The following is a 17,484-nucleotide window of genomic DNA, read 5'->3' on the forward strand; positions in this document are numbered from 1 at the left end:
CCGTGAATGTCATCCCTCTCAAAACTACCCACAGGCTGTGTGTCAAGGAATCTGATTTGATCCCAACGAATCAAGGAGCACGCGCCTACGACGGCACTCGTCACAAGGTCGCTGGGCTAGTCACTTTGACCGTCGCAACCGGACCCTTAGAAAGACAAACCAGTTTTCAAGTGGTCGACATTGACGCGTCCTTCAACATGCTCCTGGGACGTCCCTGGATTCACGCCGTCAAGGCGGTCACATCAACACTCCACCAGAAGATCAGGGTCCCCTTCTTAATAATAAGTAATCTTTTTGTTGCTTTAATTTCTCGTTCTTGCATTCGTTCTTTTGCCCTAATTTTCCTTATTGCAATCTTTTGTTTATTTATAATGTTTTCTGCTGGGAATTTAATTGCTGTTAGTTTAATCACCGATATGAGTAGCTAAACCCCCTTCTTGTTGGGATTAGGGAATCTGCGGTAGAAATATGACGATGTAGTAAATGAATTAGACGAATTGATTATGAGACCCTGTCACTATAGCAATTTAACTGTAATTATTCGACCTAGTTGAGTGCACGCTTCTATGTCACCTTTTAATCTGGCTAAAATTTATCCTGGATCGAAAGATTGGACTAAATAGGCCTGCTATAAACAGTAGACTACCCTAATGAGGACGAAAGTTAAGTTAGTGGTATTTTAGGATAGAAAGTGGACCGAAAGGACCTTTCCACATCCGTCTCACATTAATTCGTCTGAATCATTTACAGCTGAGTTGTTGGACTACCGTAGTGAACCGAAACCCCGACATGTCCCTCTCTTCTTGATAGTTTAATCATATTTTATTGCCTTTACTACTTTTTACTTTAATTCTCTTCCTTTCAAACTTCGTAGTTTAGAACCAAATTCAAACAACCCCCAATTGTTACTTCAGGACTAGAATTAGGCAGTTGTTAATTACATTACCTCCCTGTGGATTCGATACTCGACTGCCTCTGCTACATTTTAGTTGAGACCGTTAGGTTTTATCTTTGATAGGGTTACGATAGCCGTGTCAAATTTTGGCGCCGTTGCCGGGGAGGCAATTGTTACATTGTTAGTTGTTTGTTTTTAGTCCTTTTCATTTTAAGGGACATCCGTTCCTTAGACTATTCTTATATCCTATTTGTAGTTTCTTCTTATGCGCAGGGCACAGGGTGGTGAATTATTGCCTTATAATCCTGAGCTTGAGAAATCTTTGCGCGAGTTGAGACGATCACAAAGGGTATTACCGACAAAGAAAGAGTCGAGTACTCTGTCAAGCTTTTACGAGAACGAGCTGTTCGAGGAAGATCCACCTTCATCTCCAGTTTCCAATTCATCAGCTGAAACAGTCACTTCTCTGGACTTTCTAGAAATGGCCGAAGAAGCAACCATTGCCAGTCACTCTGAACCGACAGAAGCGAATCTCTATAAGGGATTTGTATTACCAGGGGAGGCAAGAAAATTTGAACCAAAGCCTTCTTATATCAACTTGGTTGAAAGGAACCAGTTCGGGGGAGCTGCAAATGAAGATGCAGCTAAGCACATGGAGACCTTTATCGATTATTGCTGCTCCATACCCCCACCAACTGGCGTGACACCGGATCAGATAAAAGAAACCATGTTTATCTTCTCACTCCGCGATGCTGCAAGGGAGTGGTATAGGGATTTGGACCGGGCTGCTCACGGTATAACTGACTGGAATTCAATGGCTTTAGCATTTTATAAGAAGTACTTTTCTGCATCGAAGACTATTGTCATTAGAGCTTAGATCACGAGCTTTAAACAGGGACCTGACGAGAACTTTCATGAAGCATGGGTCCGTTTCAAGAAGCTGGTGCGAACCATTCCGCACCATGGGTTCGACAAGTGGAGGCTTTGCGATCAGTTCTATAACGAGCTGTATGATGATCAGAGGACTATTTTGGATGCTGCAGCCAATGGCCGATTTGCTGAAAATATGGGAGAGACCAAGGGGTGGAAGATCATTGATGATTTGGCCACCCATAAGGCTGAATATGGGAACTCTAGAGGCAATCAAAGAAGAGCTGCTGAATCTTCTTCTGTAGCTGCACTTGAAGCTCTTACTGTAAGATTTGATAAATATGAGTTGGGAGGAGCTTCCAAAGGAGGGATGTATCAGGTGAATGCTGTGTCAGACGGTCCTTTCGTCTGTAGAAGATGTGGAGGAGAGGGACATGTCTCAGATCATTGTCCCAACTCCTATGAGTCTTGTGCTGCCTTTCAACATTACAGGCAGAACAACACTTATTCCGAGCCGAACGTCCATCCCAATTTGAGGTGGAGTAGTCAGAATATGCTCAATCCCACTACTCCTCCGAATCAGCAGCAGCCATATATTCCTCCACACAAGAATCAACAAGGCTATCAGAAGCCTCCTTCTTTCAATCCTCCTAACCATGGTGCATCATCTTCCGGTGGGGTGAATGAAATGGGTGAGCTTAAGTCCATGATGCAAGCCATTACAAAGCAGCTTCAGCTGAGTGATCAACAAAGAAGCTCAAGTGATCAATAGAGAGATGCATCTATTAAGGCACTTGAAACTCAAGTTGCCCAATTAGCCGCGAATCAGTCCACGAGAAAGCAGGGTCATTACCGACTCAAAATGAGAATAATCCACATGAGACGGTAAATCTGATAGAATTAAGAAGTGGTCTTTCTTATGAGGGACCGGAAGTGTCGAAATCAGACCCGAGGGAAGCTGTAACTGGTGATGAACAGTGTTCTGTTAAGAGAAAAGGGCTCACGACAAAGGAATTACTCGATCGACTGAAATCTGGTGTTCGATCGAGCGGCATTGAGGATGAAAGTACTCGATCGAGTGGTTTTTCCACTCGATCGAGTGGATGGGAAGAACAGGTTGGTCGATCGAGTAGTTTATCTACTCGATCGAGTGAAGCATAAAGTGGAATTGGTCGATCGAGTGGAAATTGTACTCGATCGACTGACATTGATGAAGGAACTGCTCGATCGAGTGAGCAAATTGGTCGATCGAGTAGTATTGATGACGGGAAGCTTATTCGAGAGCCTGTTAGTGCTCGTTTAAGCGAGGAGTCACCGGAAAGACCTCGTTCGAGAGGTAAGAAGCGTCCAAAGGATACAGAACTTGCACCGGAAGATACATTAGAAGCGAGAAACAAGGGACTTGAGATACCTATCACGGTTCCCTTCCCGAGGCGGCTGCAAAACACTAAAGCTAATCAACAATTCGGCAAATTTGTCAAAATTTTGAAGAGCTTGGAAGTCACCGTGCCGTTCACTGAATTGCTGACTAGGGTACCCTCTTATTTAAAGTTTATGAAAGAAATTTTAGCGCGTAAGAGGACTATTAATGACAGTGAGACCGTAGCTTTGACTGAGGTGGGGTCAGCCCTATTTCAAAATAAGTTACCCCCCTAAGCAATCAGACCCGGGTAGTTTTTCAATTCCGTGTCATATCGGTATGCATTTGATTGATAACGCGCTATGCGATTTAGGCGCTAGCGTGAGTGTCTTACCTTTATCTCTGGCCAAGAGATTTGGTTTGACAAAGCTGAGTTGTACCAACATGATCTGTTTCGGATGGCCGGCCGTAGCTTATCACGGCCACTAGGTGTAGTAGAAGACGTGCACTGCTTCGGATCGGGAAGTTCTTTATTCCCATCGATTTTGTTGTCTTAGACATCCCCGAATATGCACACACCCCTATTATTTTAGGGAGACCATTTCATCCCCACTTTGCCCGTGCGGTAATAGACGTCGGGGAAGACTTTGACCTTTCGGGTAGGGGACGAGGAGCCGATTTTTCATCGATCTAAGTTCCGAGAGCTCCCATGCAAGCCCAACCTTGCAATGCTCTCTCTTCTATTGATCCTAGTATTGACACTCCAAATGAAAATTTGGAGAATTGTGCCGCTATTGTTAACCCTCCGCCTCGGGCATCGAGAGCAAAAAGGAGGAAAGTTCGTCTGTTTTCCTTGCTGTAGGTACAGATGAAAGCAAAGGGGAAGCTGTCAAGGGACATGGTGCAATCATTATCAATCAAACTAGAGATGTTGACGCTAAAGCTGGTGATAAAGGAGTAAGGACGAGGAAGGTTCACGCTTATGTGGATGTGAACTACTCCCCTCCTACCGTTTCAAGTAATTACTCATGCTCATGGAAGTTGAAGAGGACAGTCAATGTTGCTGAGGTGACGTCCTCCAGTCAGAAGCCCACCGAGGGGCTACTGAAATTTGATGGGAATTAAACGGGGAAATGCCCCGTGTAACACTTTGTAATAGATAATTTTTGAATTTCTTTTGAATTTTTTTTATTGCGTTTTAATTAGGACAATTAGTTTTAGACAATTTTTAGCGTAGACGTAAGACTATAGACTGTGCTTTTGCGTATTTCGTATATTGGGAAATTTTTGCGTGTGTTTTTATGCAAGTTTAGGGAAGTTTCACGCATCCCGAGGAGGAAATGACGAAAATTAAAGAGCTTACACGAGAAAAGAGCTCGATCGAGTACTTTTTGTACTCGATCGAGTAAACAAATGGTCGATCGAGCATTTTTACAAGTCGATCGAGTAAAGCAAAAAGAGGGATTGGTCGATCGAGTAAAATTTTACTCGACCATGCAGGTGGACCATAAAAGTGCTCGATCGAGTGGTTTAAAACCACTCGATCGAGTGAAATGAGCAGTGTATAGGGAGTTTTCGCCTTAAACTCTTATGTTTTTGTTCTAACTTTTATTTCACCCCAATTTCCGTCTAACACCTCCCTTTGTGCGACAAATTTCATCCCCAAATCCCATAATTTCTTGCCCAATCTCCAAATCCGCCACCTACAATCTGTTTCTTGCTAATTGATCTTCAGAAGCCCTTTGATTTCCCCTTTATTGGTGTTGATTTATACGGTTTTAAAAGGGTTTTAGGGTTTGCGGTTTTGAGCTCGAAAATCGCTTGTTTTTGCTTGATTTTTGAAGATTAATTGCATATTGTAGGATTCTTATCATCAAGTAAGTGTTTCCTTCACCTTCTTTGCATTTTAATTTTGACTATTTTGATTTTTATGAGGTGAAAGTCGAATTTAGGGTTTGTGTATCCATTGTTGGTCGATTTTTCGACTTTAATTGTGTTATTGGCCCTCATTCTTCTTGCTTGATGATTAATCCCAACTCCTCGATGTTTATCACATGCTTAATTCGAATTCCACATGATTTTTGTGATATGGGTTCAAGACAGTCGAATTTTTCGACTGTCACTCTGGTTTTGTTGCTGTAATTTGTCTAGCTAGCATCTTTGTTGCGATAATGCTGCTGATTGTTGATTGATATCGTACCCCTGTCGATGCTTAGACATGTTTACTCTGAACCCTTGCACAAAATATGCGATTAGGGCTGTTTAAGTCGAAAATTTCGACTTTCAGACGGTTTATATGCTGCCATGGTTTATTTCATTTCAGTTGTTACTTACATGCCGCTGTTGTTAACTGCTCTTCCCGTCCCCTATCGCCATTACATACTGTAATTCGAAAAATTTGAGGAATTGTTGGGATCTCAGCTCTGTGAAGTCGAGTTTTTTTTTCGACTGATGGGGCATTTACGTGCTGTCACATGCTGGTTTTACGTGTTGTTTTAGCCACGGTTAGCAGCTACTTTCTTACCATGCCCTTTACCTTGTAGTAGGATGGATACTAGTTCTTTACCCTCCATTAGTCCGTCCTCCAGCCCATCCTTGAGCGAGTCAGTGGCCCCTACTGTTGCCACTACATCTGCCCTAGTCACCACTGCAGCCCCAGTTTTCCTTGTTTCAGCTGCAGGGACGGTCTTTGCTCCAGCTAGCTCAGCTGGAAGCCCAGTTCAGGCTGCCACTTCCACTACGGTCACCACCACAGCTAGCACTGCTACTAGTTCCTCTTCAGCGGTGACCACAGTAGCCACTACCTATACACCAGCCACCACTTCTACACCTGTGGCGGACTCACCTGCGGTTGCAGCTGCCTTCAGAGCTGCTTTGGTTCCTTACACAGTTCGAGAGCGGGCCGCTGCCTTGCGTTCCAGAGACCGAGGTCGGGGTCCCAGACAGTCTCGAGCTACTCCAGCTCCTGTTGCCTCTACTCCCACTCCTAGCACTTCCACAGCTGCTGCGTCTGCTTCTACTTCAGTTGTCGCTCCGTCTACATCAGAGACAGTTATAGTCCGAGGGGACACTTCCCTCGACTCCCACCCAGACTACCCACAGGTATTATTCGTCAACGCTGTCCATCGTACGAAATTCTTTAGCTTGGTCAAGTGTGTACATGTGCCTTCCCGATTTTTGGATAAATCGGCATTAGAGAAACTCGGTATTTACGAGTCAGTCTGTACTTTACTACGGGGCACGGGGATGCCTGGCCTCATTACCATGAGGGGCCGTACCTTCTTAGAGCCGAGCCTTGAGTTTCTCAGCTCTTTTACCTTCTCCTCAGGGGCATACGATACTGACCCCGACTGTCTTTCAGTCTCCTTCCGGTTGTTTAACCGAACCTTTCCGATGCCTCTAGCGGAGTTCGGTAGGTTGCTTGACCTTACCTCCTCGGGTGTGACATCAGACTCGAGGAAGGTTTACCGTCAGGTTTGGCGGTGCCTGGCCCAGACCCGTTTCCAGGAGCGTAAGCTCCACCAGGTCCACCATCCCCCCGTTCGTTGTTTTCTTAGACTGATGGGGAGCTCTATTTTCGGCCGAAAGGAGCTGAACAACACTACCAACACCGAGCTCGCCATCCTGGGCGGTTATCTGAACGTCGACTGTGAGGGTCCTTTTACCTTCAACATTGCTTACCTCACCGCCCAGTACCTCCACGACCAGGGGAAGAAGGAGGCGGGAACCATTGCCTGCGGTGGCATAGCCACCATTCTTGCCCATCGCCTTTTCCCCACTTGGCCTCGTGACCTACAGTACCTCGAGGGAGAGAGGTCACTGAGTCTGTCTGCCATGCTCGCTCAGCATTGGCTTACCCCAGAGTACCAGACTTGGAAGATTGACGGCTCCTTGTCTGTTGACTTACCTTGCGACAGTCTCCCCCGTCTTGAGCCCTTACCTACTGTGGTAAAGGGCCACCGTCTGCCTGCTTTGCCTCTACTTCACCTTCCACTTCGACCATCTCCCACTGCACCCGCCGCTAAAAAGCGGCGAGTTGAGACTGGAGAGGGGTCCACACCTTCAGGGAGTACCCAGCCTTCCACGGCTACTCCCGATCCGACCCCTACTCCCACTAGTACTACCACTCCTACTCCTGCTCCACCTCCCACTGACCAGACACAGACTGAGCCGGTTTTTCCGGCTACTTTTAGACTACCTCCTCCCTTTGTAGCGCCCGCGGTCCAGGACCAAGGGGGGGCAGTTTACGGTTTGTTGATCGAGCTTGCAGAGCGTCAGGCTCGTATGGAGAGGGACTTAGCTTTGCCCCTACACCCTCTGTACGAGTACCACTTGCGGCGACACAGACCGATCTCGGAGGGTTGGCCACACCCTTCCTTCTTCCAGTACCCAGCTGAGGGGGTACCCGGCGTCATAGGAGGAGGAGGAGGACGAGGACCCCGAGGTTGCAGTGGAGAGAGCTCGCGCTGAGGAGCGGAGGAGGCGAGAGGAGGAGGAGGACCCGGAGTACAAGGTGGATGGAGACGACGACGACGACGACGAGTAGCTACTTGTCTACTCACTTCCCCAGTTTTCTGGCTGGTTTGGGGATGTTCGTATTTTGTATGTATCTCTTACTCTTTTATTTTGTCTCCTTTATTTTATTATTTTTATTTTGTTGGTTGTATATTCCCGTTCCCCTGTATATATCTGCGGGTGTATGCTGGAGGACAACTAGGGCGTTGTTCGTTTTGGTTTGGGGAGGGTATTGCATCCATTTGAGTCTGCATCTGCATTTGTTTTGCATCCACGTTTATTTTTCAGCCTTGCATTGTTTTATTTCATTGAAAAATCCAAAAAATTGAAAATTTTCAAAAATTCAAAAAAAACATTCACGTTTATTTCTGCATATAGGTTGAGTCGGAACGGTAGATTCCCATGATGACAATGCACTATAACTTGTCTTTTTGCTTGAGCCTTGCACTTTTATTTTTTTTTGCAAAAAATTTTCATTTCATTTCATTAAGAAAAAATTACAATAAGGATTTGCAAAAACTATCCACTAGAAAAAACAACACCTATACAATGTTAATTACACAATCTATCCTCTATGAGATTATACTGGGGATGATGCTTCCACATGAGCAATCGTACAATGACAAAAAACATGATTCTCCTTACAAGCCCAAGTTCAGTACGAGAGTGACCTTGAAAGATTCTGGTATTTCGCTCATTCCAAATCTGATGGACAGAGGTAGTAAGAGCCACATGAAACCAGGCTATCTGCCAGTCCCTAGCTCCTGTGAGAGGAAAAATCAACTCATCATGAAGGGAAAGACCCATCCTCATATGACCCATCCAGGCTAGAATCTGATGCCAAACAGAAGCAGAGAATGAACATTTAAAGAACAGATGATCCTGAGACTCCTCTTCATGCTCACAAAGGGAGCATCTGTTGACAAATTGCATACCCCTAAGCTTGAGATTATCAATAGTAGCTAATTGATTCTGAACAGCTATAGAGCAAACAATTCTATGTCCAGGAATAATTTGAGAGTGCAAGAGACCTTTGGTCCATGAACCAGCAACAGGAGCATTCCTGAAATAACCATATACCTGCTTTAAAGATAATTTTGAACCAGACATCCAACCTTGAATGAGTTGCTGAGCAGCATGAATAGAGCCAGAGAGCTCAACCAATCTGTCTCTAGTTGCTACAATACTCTTGATACTGGATGGGTAATGAACTTTAGAAGTAATATGCCAAATGTCCTTATGCTTAAGAATATAATGCTGTACCCAGCTACTCCATAACCCCTGATCAGAAGCAGATATAGCATAGATCCATTTGATCAAGAGAGAATAATTCCATGCTGCCAAATCTTTGATGTTAAATCCACCAGAAGACCAAGGGGAAGAAATATGGTGCCAGCTTTTAAAGACCATCCTTCTGGAACCCATTGGGATACCCCAGAAGAAATCCTTACAAAGTTTATTGATATGGGAGATCACTGTTCTAGGAAGAAGTACAGTAGAACACCAAAAGTTCTCAAGCCCAAAAACAATAGAGTTGATTAACTGTAGTTTACCAGCATATGACAGGGAACAGTTTGACCAGTGAGCCAGAGCTTGCTGAATTTTGATGATGATAGAGTCAAACATGTCACTGGTTAGTCTGGAAGTATGCAAGGGGAGACCTAAATACGTGAAGGGAAAAGTTCCCTCAGAAAACCCAGTAGAACTAAGGATAAGCTCTTTGACTGGTTCAGATACACCCCCAAAATAAATGCTAGTTTTCTCAGTGTTAGCATGTAACCCAGAGAGGAGAGCAAACTTATGAAGAGAATCAGAAATAGCAGAAACAGAAGGAACATCTCCTCTAATGAAAATCATTAAATCATCAGCAAATATAAGATGGGTAAGCTTGATCTTACTGCACTTAGGATGATAAGAAACCTGATGATGGTCACAAACTCTTCTGAGATAACGAGAGAGAATTTCCATACCAAGGACAAAAAGATAGGGAGACAAGGGATCACCTTGTCTAATGCCACTCCTTCCTTGAAAGAAACCAGTAAGATCCCCATTAATCTTCAGAGAAAACCAGGGACTAGAGATACATCCCATGATCCATCCTCTAAATTTAGGAGGAAATCCCATGAGCAGCAAAGTATTAGAGATAAAAGACCATTGCAAAGAGTCAAATGCTTTTCGAATATCAACTTTAATCAAGCAACGGGGAGAAACATTCTTCCTGCTGTAACCTTTAACTAATGCCTGAGAAAGCATTATGTTTTCAAATATGTTTCTATTTTTGACAAAAGCAGCTTGCTCATTTCCAACCAGGGAAGGAAGTACCTTCTGAATTCTGTTGGCAAGGATCTTGCTGATGATTTTATAAAACACAGTACAACAAGAAATGGGTCTGTAATCTAGAACAGAACTAGGGGTATCCTTTTTAGGAATAAGGGAAAGGATAGTTGAGTTGGCTTGCTTAGGCATAAAGCTAGTTTTGAAGAAGCTATGAACTGCTTTACACAAATCCAACCCTATAATGGCCCAAGCAGATTTAAAAAAACCAGCAGAAAAACCATCCATACCTGGACTGCTATTGCTATCCATACTAAAGACTGCATCCTTGACTTCCTTTAAAGAAATAGGAGCATCAAGGGCAGTGCTATCAGCAGGGGAAATGGAAGCACCTTCAGCTAAGGCAGCATCATTAAGAGGGAGAACAGGTGATTCATGACCTAATAAACTCATATAGTATTCCTGGAAAGCTTTATTGATGTTATCAGGCTCAAAATGGAGTTGTCCAGACATATCTTTAATGGCACCAAGCACCTTCAGCTAAGCCTTGCACTTTTATTGATTGTTATTAGCTTTGTCATACGCATAGTCTACGAATTTCTGTTCAAATATAGCTGACTGTTTAGACTTGACCGATAAATTGGCAAACTACTTAAAAATTCTGAGTTTTAGAGCCATAACTGGTGACATTCATGACCAGTTCATTAGGAATTGAGAGTAGTACTCCTTGCATAGCATGTTCATCATTTTTGCACATTCATGACATTCCATTTCTTGTTAAATGCACATATTCGGGTTTGTGGTTGGTGTCACATGCAGGGAGGTGTTTGCAAATTCCCCTTTCCTTATACTTTTCACCCATTTAGCTCCAAATTAGCCAAAACTTGCCTTTTTGACCCATTAGCTACATTCCAAATTAAGCCTGCCTAGTCAAGCTAGTTTAATATGTTCTTTTCTGGTATGAGTTTTCGTCTGCAGTTTGGCCGCATCCCTTTTGTATGGAGTTGTTGGAAAGTTGAAGTGAAGGAGAAAGAAAAGAAAAAAAAAAGTATTGAAAAAAAAGGAGAAAACGTGGAAAAAAAAAGGCTGGAACGTGTAAGAAAGAAAGAAAAAAAGAGAGAATGTGAAAATGGAGGAAACAGACGTGCTCCTCTTGTCTGAGTTGAGAAGATGTTCGAAGATGTACAATCGAAAAGTTGTTGTTTTGTTTCAGTTAGTTATTTCAGACGGTGTTTAAAAAAGGGAAGTTTGTGACCGTCTGACTCCTCCGTTCTATCCCATATTTTTTGAGGAGATTGTGTTTTGAGTCTAGTGAGTTTTGTGCCAAATGAAGGGCACCTGTACCTAGTCTTTTAGTCAGTTGAGATTCGGATGGTTTCATTATGGTCCTGTTAGGAACTAGCTTGACGCTTTTACCTCCACATTTCCATAACATGTTTTGCCTTTCTCACCTGAACCTCACTGTTCCCAAATCATTTGCAAACCCTCGGTTGTGACGGACATTATTGGTTGGAATGTGTGCATTAGTACTTAAATTGTCTATCATTTTTGTTGCATGCATGCTATGTAGGTCGCAGTTAGGTGAGTGACTGTCTTTCCTTCTCTCTTTTACATATAACATTCACCCTTTGCTTCATGAGAGAAGAGTGACCACGAGAGAGTCCGATTTGTTGGTCTTGCAAGGTCGAAAGGTTGGCTATATTTCTGAACAGCTTATAATTCGTTTGCGTATTGACTGCTTAGCTTTAACTGTTAATTTTTGTTGCATTAAATTGGTTCAAGTAGACAAGTTAAGCTAGCTCTGAGTTATCATTTCCGTTCCATTAGTGTATAGTTTTGAGTTTACTCGAGGACGAGTAAAGGTTCGGTTTGGGGAGATTTGATACGTGCCTAATGTATAGTCTTTTTAGCCTATTTCAGCACGTATTTCTATGCATTTTCATATTGTTTTTTATGGTATTTTGCCCCGAATTGGCTACTTTGGTTCGTTTTGTCCATTTTGTAGAAATGAACGCGAAAGTAGTGGAATCGTACCCTTTTTCGTCCTTTTTGCATGCATTTAGAGGAGACGGGATTTTCCTGAGTGAGATACTGTGTTTGGAAGCGTCGTGGCACACAATACGAGGCACTTAGACGCGGACATGAGCTGAAATGAAGATATAGTTACTCGATCGAGCAGTTTACCACTCGATCGAGTGGTTTTTACTTCCTCTGATGATCGATCGAGTGGTTTTTCACTCGACCCTTAGCTTGCACAAAGACCAAGTCCTCGATCGAGTAACTTTCCAGTCGATCGAGCCGTTTTGGCTGAAGAGTTGGTCGATCGAGTGGTTTTAATCCACTCGATCGAGTGGTTTTGATGGGTTTGGGCTTTAATCAGCCCGCGTGATGTTTTATTTCGCTAAACTTATTTTCTTTTGCTATTTAAGCACGCTTTACTAGGTTAATTAGGATCATCTTTCATACTATCAAACTCTCTACTGTTAAACATTATTATGTTGCTTTTCTTCCTCTACTGTTACTTTATTTCGGGATTGCTTTTACTCGGATTTTGTGTTCTTTACGCCGGATTCGCATTGATTGTAATTCCTTCTCTTCCTTTAATAATAATTAATCATTGGGTTACTTTAATTTTTCTTGTTTGTGTCATTATTTCCTTTGCCCTAATTTTCTTTATTGCAATTTATTGTTTATTTATAATGTTTTCTGCTGGGAATTTTATTGCTGTTAGTTTAATCATCGATATGAGTAGCTAAACCCCCTTCATGTTGGGATTATGGGATCTGCGGTAAAAATGCGACGATGTAGTGAATGAATTAGACGAATTGATTACGAGACTCTGTCACTATAGCAATTTAATTGTATTTATTCGACTTAGTTGAGTGCACGCTTCTATGTCACCCTTTAATCTGGCTAAAATTAATCCTGGATCGAAAGATTGGACTAAATAGGCCTGCTATAAACAGTAGACTACCCTAATGAGGATGAAAGTTAAGTTAGTGGTATTTTAGGATAGGAAGTGGACCGAAAGGACCTTTCAACATCCGTCTCATATTAGTTCGTTTGAATCATTTACAGCTGAGTCACAGGACTACCGTAGTGAACCGAATTTCGACATGTCCCTCTCCTCTTGATAGTTCAATCATATTTTATTGCCTTTACTGCTCTTTACTTTATTTCTCTCCCTTTCAAACTTCGTAGTTTAGAACCAAATTTAAACAACCCCCCAATTGTTACCGTAGGATTAGAATTAGACAGCTATAATTACATTACCTCCCTGTGGATTCGATGCTCGACTACCTCTACTACATTTTAGTTGAGACCGTTAGGTTTTATCTTTGATAGGGTTACGATAGCCGTGTCAACCTCCGAAAGGGTGTCTTAGCCAAGACCACTGGCAGAGGTTACCAGGGATCCACCTCAACCGGATCTCGCCCTTATGGTCAGACAAACAAGATTGATGAGGTCAACCTCGTTGAACCATCTGCCAAAAAAACCGAGCGCCCCCAGAGAGTGTTCACCAACATAGGGTCGACTTATGCAAGTGCCCTGAAAAGACTCATGGACCAAGGGAAGCTACAACCGATCGGACCCACTCCGGATCCGACCGACGCCAAGAAGTCCCGATTTTGGAACCCCAACGCCTACTGTTAGTATCATCGAGGGAAAGGGCATGATACCAAAAATTGCTTCAAACTCAAGCACCTCATTCAAGACATGATTGAGAAGGGAGATTTGCCTATACCCCCACCAACTAAGCCGAACAACAAGACGAATCCTCTGGGAATTCACGCCATCTCTGACGATGAGCCGACCCTAGACTGCTCTCACCTCATCTTGCCGATTGACGATGAGGTGAATGTTCTGGAAAAGGATCCTTCAGACGGAGTGTTTGTGTTTAGTGCTGCCACTATGCTCACTATGTTTCAACAAGTTGAAGAGGCCATAGCTAGCCTCTCTGAGAGAATCACCCGACTCGACGACGCCTATCGTCGACTCATCTTCAATCCCCCACCACCGCGCCCAAGGGAGAATTCCCCAAGCATTCAAAACTACCCACCCCAGGATAGATTGCTCCCGCGACCATTCTGGCATAGACCTCACGAAAATCACCTTCAAGATAATCACCTTCAAAATAACTACCCTCAAAATAACTACCCCCATAAAAATCGCCCTCACAAAAATATTCCCCACAAGAACTACCCACCGAGGAATACCCCTCCAAGGTATCCTCGAGACTCTGAAATTAACGGCATATGGCGGGATGATGTTGAGGATGTCTATATCCTCCCAGGTAAGGAGAAGCGGGCGAAAGAAATTGGGCATCTCACCCGGTCTGGACGTCCGTATCAAAATCCGAGCAACCCAACGGTCGTTCCAACAACGAATGACCAAGTCGTCCCGGAAGTGGACACTCAACCAAAGGCCCCCGAGAACTCAATCCTGAAACAGCTCCAGAAAGCAAAAGCCGAAATCTCAATTTGGCAATTGATCGCAACGTCTTTTGAGCATCGACAGGCCTTGCTGCAGGCCTTGGGAAAATTAACTGTGCCCTCCACTTCTTCCCCAGAAGAAATAGTGGCACACATGACGAGGGACGCCCCTGATCTGAGTAACCCGGTCGTCTTCTCCGACAAGGACATTCCTCCATTCGGAGCCAATCATAACCTGGCCCTGTACATCACCATACAATGCCTCCAAAAGAATATACCAATGGTCCTCGTGGATGACGGTTCCGCCGTGAATGTCATCCCTCTCAAAACTACCCACAGGCTGTGTGTCAAGGAATCTGATTTGATCCCAACGAATCAAGGAATACGCGCCTACGACGGCACTCGTCGCAAGGTCGCTGGGCTAGTCACTTTGACCGTCGCAACCGGACCCTTAGAAAGACAAACCAGTTTTCAAGTGGTCGACATCGACGCGTCCTTCAACATGCTCCTGGGACGTCCCTGGATTCACGCCATCAAGGCGGTCACATCAACACTCCACCAGAAGATCAGGGTCCCCTTCAACTGGAAAACGATCACGATTCCCGCTTCCCCAATCAAAGCAGTTATAAGAAGGGGGATAGCCTCCCAAGCCATTGAGGAGGAAGACAATGAAATGTGGGGTTTCCAAGTCGTAAACGCCATAACTAATAAATAGGCAACCTCTGAGTGTGACCCGTTTACCAACCTCATGGTCAACCGTATCATGATGCGTCAGGGTTACTTCCCGGGTTTGCCGCTCAATCCACTAAAGGACCCATTGCCTCCCTTGAAACAGGCTAAGGTCCCCAACATTCCCTTTGGACTGGGGTACGAACCTATTGACCAAGATATCCGGGAGATGAACCTCCTAATCCGAAAACGCAAGAAGCATGGAATCATCCTCCGTCCCTACCACCTGACTCTCAACGGATACTTTGTCCCCGAGGGAGAGTCTGAACTCTACCACGGCTTTCCGGAGCCAATCTATGATTCTGTGGCCAGGGCTAGATACCCGGGAGTGGAAGTCTTCCAGGACTGCTACTTTATCCCCGACAACATCGAAGTTGCATCAATTGAGTCCAAGCCGTCACCATACCTTGACGGACAAGCTGTCACACTCCTATTTGGGGAAGATAACGTCAAACACCTCGACTATGAGGACATTATCAACATCGCCCTGAAGGACAACCAGTTCGATACATCCGCCTTGATCTCCGATACTGACCCGGAGAAAGCTACCCAAGGCTGGAGGAAGACCGTCATGTGGACCGATCGCCAGGGCCGCATTCTCAAGATAACAACTGGAGAAGGCCCTATGTTCAAAGAGAGAAGTGAAGAAGGATCTGAGTCTGAGTCAGAGTCAGAGTCTGTCATAACTCCTAACACTCCGGATGTCCCAGTCAAGGTCCCCTTCCCACTGTTTCATCACAAAGTCGTGGCTGATTCAGAGGCTGAGTCTACTAAGGTCACCCCCACTCCCATGAATGGTGACAACATGGAGCCTGTTCCAGGGGCCACTTTCTCTATCGTGTCGCCTCTGACTGATCACGAGATGTCTGTCCTTTCTGAGCTTTTCACTCGTGTCAACTTAATGAACGCTAAGTTTGCTTATGACTCGTCTCATCTTAACTGCAATGCAATTTTGAATGACTATGAGGAATTTGACTTGAGTGACTACCCACCTCACTTAGCCAAAGAACTTGAAAAATGGGAAACCAGAACCCCCATCATTGAGGAAACCGAACCTATTAACGTAGGAACCGACAATACACCTCAAGAACTTAGGATAGGGACAACCCTGGACCCCTCGGAAAGACAACGGTTCATTGACCTCCTCCACGAATACAAGGACGTGTTCGCCTGGTCTTACAGAGATATGCCTGGGATTGACAGAGAAATTGCAGAGCACCGGATACCCATTAAACATGGAGCTAAACCTGTGAAACAGAAGCTACGCCGGATGCGTCCTGAATGGGCCCTAAAAATCAAAGAAGAAGTGGACAAACAGTTCAAGGCTGGGTTCATCAAAGTGTCTGAATACTCGGATTGGCTGGCCAACATTGTGCCGGTACCAAAGAAAGACGGAAGAATTCGGGTTTGCGTCGACTTCAGGGACCTGAACAAGGCGAGTCCAAAGGACGACTTCCCTTTGCCACATGTTGACATTCTGGTGGACAACACCGCCGAACATGCTCTCCTATCATTCATTGACGGGTATGCCGGGTACAACCAAATTAAGATGGCTGAGGAAGATATGCACAAAACGGCGTTCACTACACAGTGGGGTACATATTGCTACACGGTCATGCCTTTCGGTATCATCAACGCCGGAGCGACCTATCAAAGAACCGCTACCACTCTCCTACATGATATGATGCACAAGGAGGTAGAGGTATATGTCGATGACATGATTGTCAAATCAAAAGAACGGGAAGGCCACATCAATGCCCTCCGGAAATTCTTCGCTCGTCTACGGAAATATAACATGAGACTAAATCCTCAGAAGTGTGCATTCGGGGTCACCTCCGGAAAACGCTTGGGACATGTCATCAGCAAAAGAGGCATTGAGATTGATCCAACCAAAATCAAAGCCCTTCAACAAATGCCTCGGCCTAGGAACGAGAAGGAGATTCGGGGATTTCTCGGTCAAGTCCAATACATCAGCCGGTTCATTGCCAAGCTTACTATGATTTGCGAACCAATATTCAAAAAGCTTCGAGCCTCCGATCACACCGATCGGGACGACGACTGTCAGAAGGCCTTCGACAGGATAAAGGAAATCCTATCCAAACCTCCTATCCTCATGCCACCTCAACCGGGGATTCTTCTATCCCTATACCTGACTGTTACCAACACAGCCATGGGAGCAATGCTAGCACAAACAGTTGGCAACGAAGAGCGAGCCATCTACTACATCAGCAAAAAGTTCATTGAGTACGAGACGAGGTATACCCAACTGGAAATGACATGCCTTGCCCAAGTATGGTCAACAAAGAAGCTGCGGCATTACATGCTTAGCTACACGGTCCACATCTACTCCAAGATGAACCCGGTTAAATACATCTTCGAAAAACCCGTACTAAACGGAAGGCTGTCTA

General features: G+C 44.5%; 1 non-coding gene across 1 annotated transcript; it reads right to left on the reverse strand.

Annotated features, from left to right (window-relative positions):
- Positions 1-1,757: 1,757 nt before the first annotated feature.
- On the reverse strand, positions 1,758-1,864 carry LOC141621453 (small nucleolar RNA R71). Its single transcript, XR_012532345.1, has one exon. It is a non-coding gene; the product is annotated as a small nucleolar RNA R71 (small nucleolar RNA).
- Between the last annotated feature and the right edge of the window lie 15,620 nt (positions 1,865-17,484).

This window comes from Silene latifolia, chromosome 1 (assembly GCF_048544455.1).
Source record: "Silene latifolia isolate original U9 population chromosome 1, ASM4854445v1, whole genome shotgun sequence".
NCBI lineage: Eukaryota > Viridiplantae > Streptophyta > Magnoliopsida > Caryophyllales > Caryophyllaceae > Silene > Silene latifolia.